Source organism: Epinephelus lanceolatus, chromosome 2 (genome assembly GCF_041903045.1).
Source record: "Epinephelus lanceolatus isolate andai-2023 chromosome 2, ASM4190304v1, whole genome shotgun sequence".
NCBI classification, from domain to species: domain Eukaryota; kingdom Metazoa; phylum Chordata; class Actinopteri; order Perciformes; family Serranidae; genus Epinephelus; species Epinephelus lanceolatus.
Window position 1 is genome coordinate 11,091,843 of NC_135735.1, and position 12,226 is coordinate 11,104,068.

Below are 12,226 nucleotides of genomic sequence, written 5' to 3' on the forward strand. Positions count from 1 at the left end.
TAGCATGTGTATACTGACAAAAGTTTAAACATGTATGTGCGATTTACACAGATATCTAACGTTAAGCTTAAGTGGGCACATCCAAAGAACTTCTATAAAAATGAACCGTTTCCCCTTGAATTGTGGTTAAAGAAATAACAATAACTGTTTTCTGATCTGACACTTCTCTTGGCAGGACGACATCATTTCGCAGTTCCTCTAAAACTGCTGCAAATTGCTGTGAGAAATAGGTTTTATGATGTGACAATACTGTGGTTACACTTTAAGTTCAGGGAAAGATCATATTTTGGTACTTTTTTAAGTTAGGGGACCTTTGTTGTCACCGAGCTGGCCACCAATGTTGTTAGACATTGATATTTAGTTGAATTTAGGATAGAAATTTAATGTCAGAACAACGCCTAATGCCAACATCAGTTTGACACAGAATACTGACAACAGATGACCTTGATATTTTGCTGGTTTTAAATGATTAAGTAACTAAAATCCAACATCTTCCTGTGGTCTCATACCAGCGTCATCTTGACGTATATAATGACATTTAGTTGTAAGATATAGAGAACAAAAGCCAACGTCTGCAAAACATCATAATGTTAACGTCCACCCAACATGAAATTCTAACATCATTAGGCATTTAAGATATTGTCAGCCTGATTTTCATACCAACCAAAATGTAACTTCTGTCCGATAAGAGTCCAAAAGGGGGAGATTTCAGGAGGGACACAGGGGACATGTCACCTTACAATATTTAGAACATGTGCATTTGTCTTCCCCAAGAAAAACAAAAAAGTAGAAGAAGACTTTTATTTTGACAAAATTAAAAACATTTACACCATAAATTGATGCAGCAAAGAAACAAATGTGTGCATGAAAATTCACCAGAATGCAGGAAATGAGGTCTTTGATGCTTGAAATGTTGTGGTGGAGGACCTCTAAACCCGCCGTCTGATATGTATCCACCCTAGTGATGAAATGAAACCTACGCTCTTGGTCATGGTTACAATAATAAACACTAGTCTGCCCCTTTCCTTCCTTCCTCATGTGTCAGCTGTTTCTTGTGGGTCCTTGTTTGTCGTTGTCTGTGTCTGTGTGTCATGGCATGGCTCTCATCAGTCCTGCTGCCAATCTGCCTGCTCACCTGAATGCCATCCATTAAACAACTCCAGCAGTACAAATACCCCGGCTCTGTAGTCCAGTCTCCACCGGATTGTTCGGTCCTCCTTGCGGTACTAACTACAGCCTGCTTGTTGTCTAAACTTTGTTTCTCTGTGTCTCAGATCTTCACTCACCTGTCACCTGTTTGCCTGCCACTCCAGCCCTGCTCAGCCTGCCTGCCCTGTTTCTCTGAGTGCCCTGGATCAACTCAAGACAACTTTGAAAATAAACCCACTTAAACTGAACAGCTGAGTCATGCTTTGGGTCCAGTTCTCTCAATAGTATACAACGTACAGGTTTCCCATGTTAAAAGTCTGATGTTTTGTTGACCCATTCATCCACCCAACCTCCTCCTTACATGCACTTTGTTGCTCTATAAAACTACTAAGAAATAAGTCGCAAAATTATCTCAATTAGACTTCCATGCCTTCATGTTTACATCAGCACTCATAAATGTACTGTTTTGGATTCTGGAGAAATCAAACTGAACATTAATTAAATAATCTGAAATTTAAATCTTTTTTTAAAAGTCACTTTATTGAAAACTGACTCCAACCTCAACAACCAGAAGAAGAATACAAACTCTCATTTGTGCAACTTCAGATCTGTGGCTTCCAGATAAACATATAACATTATACTGTTGTTTAATATGAGGGTTTATCATGAGGTCCAATTTATGATTATGACAATGTGGATGTTTAAGTCCACAGTTCAGTTCAGCGGTGAATCAGCTTAAGAGGATTTGAATAATCCTTCTGAATGTCAACTGTAGTCAAAGAGTAGGATTAAATGTTCCAGGTATTCTGTTATTTACCAGGTACTGTAACCAGGTAATGTGACATAGACTTTTTAAAAATGTTTTATTTAATCCATTAAGGAAATAAAATTAAGAAAATAAAAAATTTTGGAAAGTGTTACTTCATTATCTGCATTAACTTCATTAATTTGTCAGGTTTTTGTTAGGCACAAAACTACTGAAACTGCTCCTACTGTAAAACATATAGTTGTGAACTACAGATAATTTGTTTAATGAACTTAATAATAACTCAATAAATGCTTTTTCCTAGTTTCACAATTCTTGGAGGGCAGCAGAAAGTCAATAAAAATGGTGTCTTTAAACACCTTTTTTGCATTAGTTGAGTAAAACAAACTAATTAGACACACGTCTGGCAGATGGCTATCAGTCAAAGACCTAATTTACCTCGACCACTGCTGCTGCTGCTGCTGCTGCTGCAGTGGATTAGTTCAGATGACTTTAGATTAGATTAGGGCCCGTGTGGAAACGCAGAGGAAGCAAGAAGATTAAAGCAAATGAGGTAACTGAAACAACCATTGTTACATTTCTGTGAGCAACAATACAGTGTCCCTGCTTTGTTTTAACAGATGGACAGTTGAACTGTACTTTAATGAGCGCCCTACTTTTTATTGGACATTTCATAACTTTGTGAAAAATCTAAATTAACCTAAAATGAGAAGAAACTATGAGAGGCCGTGTTTCATGTTCTTGTGGACTATCAGGGATATTTTTTGGAAATTTGAGAAATGATGCAATTGATTTTTGTTGTCTGTTGTCTGGAGACAAGAGTAATTGGCTCTTACAGTATCTCTGCCATCATATGATGTCACAAATGGGCAGTGGACTTTACAAAATTCAAAGAAAAGTGCAATTCTCAAATGTGAACTGAACCATTTATTTATTTATTTTTACAAAATAACCAATGTTAGGGCCTCAGTTTAGGTGTTGGTGGCATGTGATTTGCATACGTCATTATTTTTTAAATTTTTAAAAATCTATCAACTGATCCAAAAAAAAAAAAAAACAGTCCAATAAATCATTGATACTACTTTTGTTATTTGAGTTTAAGCATTTCAGCATTTAGTTTTGTTTAAAAATAATAAATAATATTTAATAAATTTTTGTCGTTTTTTGGTTGTTTGTGTGTGTTTTTTAACATGATCAAACAATTTTACAATAGAGAAAAACACCAGTAAAAGAAGTTTATTTTATTTTATCTTATTTTATTTTATTTTATTCTATTTATTTATTTTTGCTTAATTTTTACTGGAAAATCATACACAAACATAAATAGTTTTTGTTCTAAGTTTATATTTTACACCATTAAAGGTTCCAACTCCTTCATACATACATCGAAACAAATAATAATACTAGTTTTCAATAAAAAAATGTTTGTTTTTCTTCACAGTTTTGGTTATATCATAAAAAAGACCAATATATACATTGGTAAGCCTTTATTTGTGAATCTTGGGGATGTATAGTAACAGTTTATATAATATATTTTTAGTTTAACAATAGAGCCTTAGCTTTAATGGGGCTCTAATACCCCAGTCATCCCCTCATCCCCTCACCCGTCCACCCCCCTCACCCTCTGGCTCATCTACTGACTGCTGACACAGCCATTACTCACCAGTTTAAAGCAGCTCTTTGGCCGTACGGCTCAGCGGGTTTGTTAAGGTTTCGGGTGGGGTGGGTGAGGGGGTGTCGCGTGTTGGTTTGGGAGGCGGTGGGTGGAGTGCAAAGGGTCAGGCCAGTGGGCAGCTGGGATTACCACCATCCCACCATCTGCCATCCAGATAATAATCAGTGAGGAAATCAATTGCCTGAGTAAATATCACAGGTATTTAAAACAGTACTTTTAATACAGGCTAATTTTGAGACTAATTGTGAGTCTTCAATGGTCTCCATGTTCTCAGTACTATACTATCTTTGGGTTATTCTATACCATATGTGCCAAATATAATCAGTAACTTACCTCTGTATCCCTGTATGTCTCTGGTGTTTGCATTGGTGGAAAGGAGTTACGTACATTTACTGAAGTACTGTAGTACTGTTCTGAGATATTTGTACATTATTCTCCATTATTTCATTTCCATTTTCTGTTACTTCATACTTCTACTCCATTTCAGAGGGACTGTACTTTTTACTCTACATTTATTTGATACATTAATTTGATAGCTTTAGATACTTTGTAGATTCAGATTGATAATATAAATACAATCAACAGAGACTTAGGCCTAGATAATTAAATCAATATGTCTTGGCTGGGAAAATCACAAGCTACCCAGCGATCATTTATCACATGAATGCGTCGATAATTTTATATATATGTGTATATATATATATATATATATATATATATATATATACATATATAGTGATGATTGTGTTATTTATTGTTTATATCATAGGCAAGAAAAGGCAGTGACGTGTCACACGTCTGCTTCTAAAGTAACATAGTATGTGAGCTGATTGGAGGTGGCAGTGATGGCGGATGACTTGACACAAACGCAAGACGTCTGTCAAGCTGCAGACCACTGTTTGAGACCAACAAGCAACAAATCCTGTTGTGGTTTATTGAGTCGTTGCTGTGTTTTGGCAGCTTTTTAGTCAAACTAACTTGGGTGATTGATAGCAAACCATTGTTGTGTTTCTGGCTTCTTCCAGGCATGAAAAGCAGTTGTTTTTTAAAAAGACATCACTGTGTGTGCAGTGGGGATTTTGCCCCCAAAACTGGGTATTATAAGCCCAAACATGATCTCTTTCTAACCACAACCAAATGGTTTTTGTGCCTAAACCTAACCACATGCTAAGGTATTATTGAAACATAAAACTGAAGACCCATACACTGACAACTACTTGTCTCAACACACCTTTGGTACGGACAAATTAGAGGGACTGATTGTGTTTGACTTGAGTTGGTTAACCTGTCAGGGCTGGAAAACTGAAAACAGCTGTGCAAGTGTGCAGTGTATTTAAGATGTAGCCCTAATGTTTACTTATGACTATGAGCCAAAGAATTTTATCAGATTTTAGCATCTTCCAAATAATTTTGGTGGGATAGTTGGTGGTTTTGTTGCTGTGAGCAGTGAGGTCTGTGTTCTGCTTTCAGCCCAAACAAGTGGAAAGAAGAAAGTATTTCTCCCATCTATAAATTCTTGTTTGAGAGTTCCTTTAAATGAGGTTATACTGATACTGTAACTTTTCAGAGGCTGCAGATCCCAGACAGATAATCCAGCTCTTTCCGGACTGTAATTGACTGTATGAAGAACTCAGACCGGCCCACATGAAACCTTGGTTTCGTCACACACAGTAGCCCCTAAGCTGACCAACAGGACCAATAATGGTCAGATTTATCTTTAAAGAACACAGATGCTGCTCCATATGAGTCATGCAAATAACATGCAGAGCTTACAGTTGCTAATTCAAACAGATGCCTCGCCTGGCACACTTTTTCCCGCCTTTTACTAATGCATCATATTGTTATCTAATCGGCTCAGCCATAATTAAAATGATATCCACATCCTCTCTTTTCATATTATCTTCAGATATTCAAATCTCCAACTGTTTTAATCCTCAAGAAAACAATTAATTTCTGTGGAGCAGCATTTATATATTGAAAAGAAACCTCCCCTGTGTCCCCTGGTATACTGTGTAAGATAATCAGCTAACATGCAGCCGCTCCTCTGTATTAACTTGTTTAGAGAACCAATATGGCCTTCCACACAGGGAGAATATTTAGATCCTGTCTGAAGCAGCGAGAGCCGGTTGCCCTCTGAGGTCAGCGCAGTGGTCATTTATTGTTTTGTTGTCGAGTATGATGCTGCAGAGGAGCGTCAGTGGAGGATTAGTGAGTGGTGGCACATGTCAGGGAGTGAGAGTGTGGACTCGGCCGGGCGTCATGGGGCTCAGAGCCGCTGACACACGGCCGAGCACGCTTCATGGCAACGCAGATACAGAGGAGGGGGCAGCTTGTGTATTAAGATGTCTGGTGATTCATCACACAGCCTGTCATTTCTCCGCACGTGATACTCACCTGCGAGCTCATGATGCATATATTGATACCAGAGTAAGAGATGATTCAATCAGTACACATTTAGTGTCAATACATGTTAAAATATATTGGTATTTATGATGGTTAGTTAGTTGGTCTGTCCAAAATCTCAGTGATCAAATGACCTAAATGGGGAAGAATTTCTCATGATACCTTTACCACCACCAAATGTTCTCCTTGTCGAGGCGTCCTGGTTGCCAGCTGGTCAAGATGGAAGCCTCTGGAGCAGTGGTTCCAAAAGTGGGTCGTGGCTCCACTCTGAATGGACCACAAGTGACTTGCGAAATGTTAAGTTTGGAAAAAACACACTTTATTTTGAAGTACAGAGAATTTCTGGCACATAGCTTTTACTTTGAAGTGCTGTTTCCTGCTGTAGAATAATTGACTAATGGACAGCTACTTGACAGAGACAGCAAACTAGGTCAACGATGTGGCCAAACACAAGTATGACGCTGAATACATTAAACTATGTGGACCTCGAACTAATGACTAAGAAGAAATCTGGACCCTGTGGCTGAACCAGTTGGGAACCACTGATCTAGTGTGGAGAACATGAGACAGAAGTCGCCAGCTCTCTATGAGATAACGTGCCATTTCACATATGAATCCACTGACCTTGAAGTCCCGGCGCCACAAGTTAATGCTATCTGTTGTACTCAAAGATTCCTCAGCTTTATGCTTCACTTCACTGTAGAGCTTGTGTATGGCTGTGTCAGTGAAAAACTGTTGGGTTGGACAACAACGCTGTATGGACGCAGATCTTTGCACATGAAGTTGGTGATGGACTGTCAGAGTTGGATGGTAGTTTTGTCAAGATAAGTGTGTCCAGTGTTGGTTGATTCTTTAACAGAGCAGGTCTAGCGTTAGCTTAGCAGCTAATGCTATCTCTGGATGGTTGAGTGTGAGGTGAGCCCTCATGGTCAAAATATTCCCAGAGTATTTTATATTCACATGACACTGCTTGCAAATCGCATGTGTCATATCCAAGTTCTCCTTTCCTTCCGTGTTAAAAAATCCAGACGTTTGATTTAAACGCAGACAGCGTGTGTCTGATTACTTTCTCAGGTGTCTCCATCTTTGTTTTGATGAACTTCCGTCCTAATGCCGCTGACTGAGACCTCTGCTGACCTCACCAGGAAAAAAAACAACCTCACCACCATTTAGTGGACGAAAAAGGAATCGATTATATTATTCTAGTACCAAAAGCTGCATTAAAATGTATATTTGCAAAATTAATTATGTATGATCAATACTTGGCGTCGGTGTATCGATACAATAACGCCACTCAAACTATGGTGTTACTATGCTGTATCCATTTCCCTCCACTCCTGTTCGGTATGTGCATATATCTTTGCGATGCTCTATTCATTTATGCTCCATCTCCTGGTTCTGAACTTCTTACCTGTTACAAACAATTGTATCCAGCAGCTGATTTCCATACCATGCAAGTAACCATGAGATACAGTAAAGCTTATTTCACGTGCATTCTGTCCTTTCGTTATGATGAAGTTGGACAAAAAAAGTATGTTCCTCCATCTTGGATTTGTGCAGCCAGCATCGTCAGAGAGGTTTGCAGCTCATCAGGCCGCTGCCATGTAATCAGGACGGGAACTCGAGCTGTCCCTCAGCAGGTCGCTGAGGCCCCACTCATTATCTTATCTCCCATTGTAACCCGCTGTAATTCACCCTCTCATGATTGATGATGTCGCTGTCTGATTACACCAAGACAAAACCCCCCTAAGATCACCTTTCGTTGCTGTGGCCAACTCCAAGAGCTCCACGAGGTCCACTGGAGAGGACGACGGGGGGTTGGTGGCCATGCTGAGCTGCTGTCACATGCACGTCAGGTTTGTATTATTCCTGAGCAAGAATCAGCACAATGTCGGTGTGCTGTATGACAAATGAATGTAAGTCAGTAATGTTTCTTTATGTCCATGCTATCAATACAAGAAGTCCCACTCGGATGCTAATTTTCAAGATGCACCTACGAAGACAAAGTGTCTGTGATAAGGAGCTTCGTGTGGTGCAGCACAGACAGCAATAAGAAAACCTGAGGTATAAAACATTTAGGCTGAAGGCTCCTGTGCTTCAGATCATGTCCCGGGCCTGCCGTGGACAAATCAGATAGGTAACCTGTGCTCTTTTTAAGTGAGACAGTGAGCCTCATCTCTCCATGCGGCAGGTGGAGAGAGATGCCTCATTATCCATGCCACAGGGGACAAAACAAGCCCAGGACACCGATGCCCCCCCCACTGGCGTTTAGTTTCCAATGCACCAACACAGGGCAACCTTGGACTGACGCCGGGCCGAGCTCATCTCTGACCTCAGTGAGCGCAGGTCGCTCGCAGAGTCACATTAAACTTTCAGAGAACCCAAAGGTCCCCGTCAGGAGTGTTAACAGCAGCATTGTCCCGGCTCCCCCTGACTCAAAGGGCCAAGTGTAACAAGGCACCCCCTCCAGTGGTCAGGGCCGCCCCCTGGGTCCACAGATACAGTGACACCCTTCAAATCTATCTGCAGCTCCTTTGAGTCTCTGTGAGTCAGAGAGAGAGATACAGAGGAAGAAGATTCAAGAGCGACTGTCTCTTTTTATTTCACAAGGTGAGTGTAAAAAGTCAGCGGAGCAGCACTGACACACACAGCTGTGCATCCAGTGTGTTTGTGCAAAATACGTGTCACGACTCAGACTACAGCGAGAAATAAGTGAGTGTATGTGTGGGATCAGGGTCGTGATGATGGGATTGACACTGAGACGACTGATCACATTAAAGGTGCAGTCCGCCTAAACAGACTGTTACACGCTGCCAGCTAAGAGTTACTAAATATATCCTTCAACGTGCTCACTTTGAATTTTTCAACAAAACATTTTCTTACCACTGTCCTAAGGGAAGTCCTCACTCTTCATATTATAATATTATATTAATGCAAAGAAACATGTAAGATTGATTAAAGCAGGAAATCTGTTTGCTCACTGCAAAAAAAGGAGCTTTGAGTCAACTCTATTGATTTCTAATAGATATATTTGCCAAATTTAAAATTTATAAAAGTATCATAAAACTAAAATGCTATTCTCTCTGATAGTGAAAGGTCTAGTGCAGGGGTCTTCAACGTTTTCAGGCCAAGGACCCCTTAGCTCAAAGACACACAGAGCAGAGACCCTCTACTATGTATATTGTATAAGACTGAGTTGCACTTGAAATAATTCCCTGAATATTTTGGGGGTTTTCTCTTGCCTGCACTCGCTTGTAGCTAAATATGCAGCAGCTGTAGCATGGCTAAGTGCATTAGCCTCGCCGTCTGCACTTTCGCTGGTGGTTTCTGAGGCGGACGGTGTGTCAGAGTCTTTTTCTTGAAAAGCTACAAAAGGATGTATTGTTGCTCACATTAATGTCGTACATTTGAAGTAATAATACAGCTTATTTGCCGGTATGTTTAAATTGTATGTAAAAGTATGAAGTAAAATGACTTTAATTATAGTTTTTTAAAGATTTGTAACATTAGAAATGTGGACTTGTACATTGAAAGACTTCACTCATTTTCACAAAAAGAAATTAAAAAATGGATAAATTAAATTAGATAAAATGTTTGTAGAAGTAAAGACCTGACAAATTATAAATAGACTATAGACTAGACAATTAAAAATAGACTACAATATATAATGACTTTATTGTTGGAGCATTGAATTTAGGACATTAAAACATTCAGACATTTAAGACTTTTTAAGGACCATCCCGTTATGGACAGGTGCCACACAGTGATTTAGCATTAGCTAGCTCACATGACTGCACAAGGATTCATGGCTAACAGTTAGCCTATCATTAATGGATTTTTTTTTTATGAATAGTTTATTAATCTTTGCTACTAGTATTTTGGATTCATGTTAATGTGTTTTTCAGACATATTTTATTTTTGGAAAAAAACAAAAAAACTTAAATTAAATTATGAAACAATAATTTGGTGGCCCTTCTGCAGTAACTGACAACCTCTCAGGGGCACGGCTCTGCTGTAGCAGAACCAGGATCTAGTGTGTAGGATTTTGTGACATCAAGCAGCTGAGGTTGCAGATTGCAACCAAGTGAATGTGGCTGTGACAGTGGCCGACGAGAAAATGCAAAAATGCTTATTGCTCTATCCAGTGTCACTGTTAGGTCTGTCCATTCTGGGCTACTGTAGAACAAGAAGACAGACTCTGTGGAAGATAACCTCCTGCATATGTAGATATAAACAGCTCATTCTTCAGTAATGAAAACACACAAAAAAAAGTATTTTCAGGTGATTTTAAAGTAATGAAAATGTAGTTATAAATATTGTATACCATTTTTTTGCCAATAGATGCTCCTAAACCGCCTAGACCTTTAAATGTTAAAAAATATACCAATTTACCTTAATTTTTTAAAATAAAAAAAGCATGTCAATTATGGCCGAAAGCTTTGCTTCAAAATGTCTCCTTAAGATCATTAAGAAAAGAAAGACAACAAAATAAACAAACATGGGTTCTTTATTTGTTGCAATTTTTAAGATGAAATCTGAATGTCAGTCTCCTCCGCTTGTGTGGCTGCTTTCATTGCATATTTGGCTCAACAAACTGGCAAAGAAATCACACCAGTGACATCTGTTGAAGGTGCAGCCTGGTCCTTAATGACTCCGTAACACCACCGACCCCCTACTGATAAAATAAGATAATATTTATCCCGGATTGTGGGATGTAATATTTCATAAACAGAGTATTCTGTAGAAACAATGAAGACACCTGCTGCAGATTTTGTGACATCACTTCAACATGCTGCAGCTTGGCTTCTGCAGGGGTAGGGTGCTGTACGTCATTTGTTTTTCTGCATTGGTGATTTAATATTTGTTAATACATATTAGTTACATATTGTCATGTTGATGACATAGTGGTGGAAGAAGTATTTAAATCTTTTATTCAATTAAAAGTATACATTAATAAAATACTTCATTACAAGTAAAAGTCCTGTATTTAATATCTTAAAATTCATATCATATTTATATTATATTTGCTCTGCAGAGAAAAAGTCCCCTGTTACTGATATAAAACACATTATTAGATTATTAAACGCTGATGCTTCAACTGCATTTTACTTTTAGTTTTATCTACTTTATAAACATTTAGGGAGTTTAGTTCAGTGGTTCTCGATCTAACGGTTATGCCCCACCAAAGGCTCAGAAGATAGTGTGGTGATCTGTGTGGACATGAGATGATTAATGGGGGAGGAAAGAAGAAAAAATAAGCCAAAACATGATTAAAGCACCTGACACACACAATTTGAGGTAGACCATTTGTTGTAGGTGGACGAACATGCACCAAAAAGCCTTAGTAGGCACAGCAAGGCAGTTTGATGTGCATCATAACCCTATTGGACTCTTGGCAGTCACATTAGCACAAAAGACCCCACCCCGTGTATCTATCACAGCTTACTGACACCTGTTGATTATAAAACCTAACTTGCTACATAAACCTAACAACAGCAATTAATGAACATAATATTGAGTTATGATTAGCTGTTCTTTCTGAGACTTTCACCCACCTGGAAGATAAAAATAAAAGATGAAATTAGTTGGTTGGTCCCCAGTGGCTTTACCAGTGTTCTACTGTCAACTAGCTGACAAAAGCAGCAGCATGTCTCCTGCCTGATGGCTGCTCAAGTAGAAATGAAGAGAGAATGAATGTAGGTATCTGTAACATACACAAATTTTGCTAACTGCTAACACATTTTAGACATTTCAAACACAACATGCAAATCCCTAGATGCTGGATCAAAAGCCAAAAAGTCTGGAAATGTCTGGTTTGATTTTTAACAATGTGTTGTATCTTAAAAATCTCATCACGTTTTGAATATCAAAAGTGACAGGTGGCTGATTTAAGCTCGCAAATAAATGTAGTGGAGTGGCTCTGCAGACTGGGACTAAACCGAGCTGTTGGTTGTAAGGATCAAATAAAAACATGATGAAATCTCTTTTTATCTGTATAAGTCCAGTCCAATGCCATAGTTTTAACAGATGAATAAAGCTCCAGTTGCTTGTGGAAAGATCATGCTATCATCACTGCACTGAAGTGGCTGAAATGTTCTGGCAGTATTCATTTTATTCATGAACTATATGACTATTTCAATTACATTTATACGTTTCTGCCACAGATCTGAAAAAGCATTTAGACCTTTAAGATTAAGTGACTTATTCAACGCAGACAAAAGTCTGGAATATCT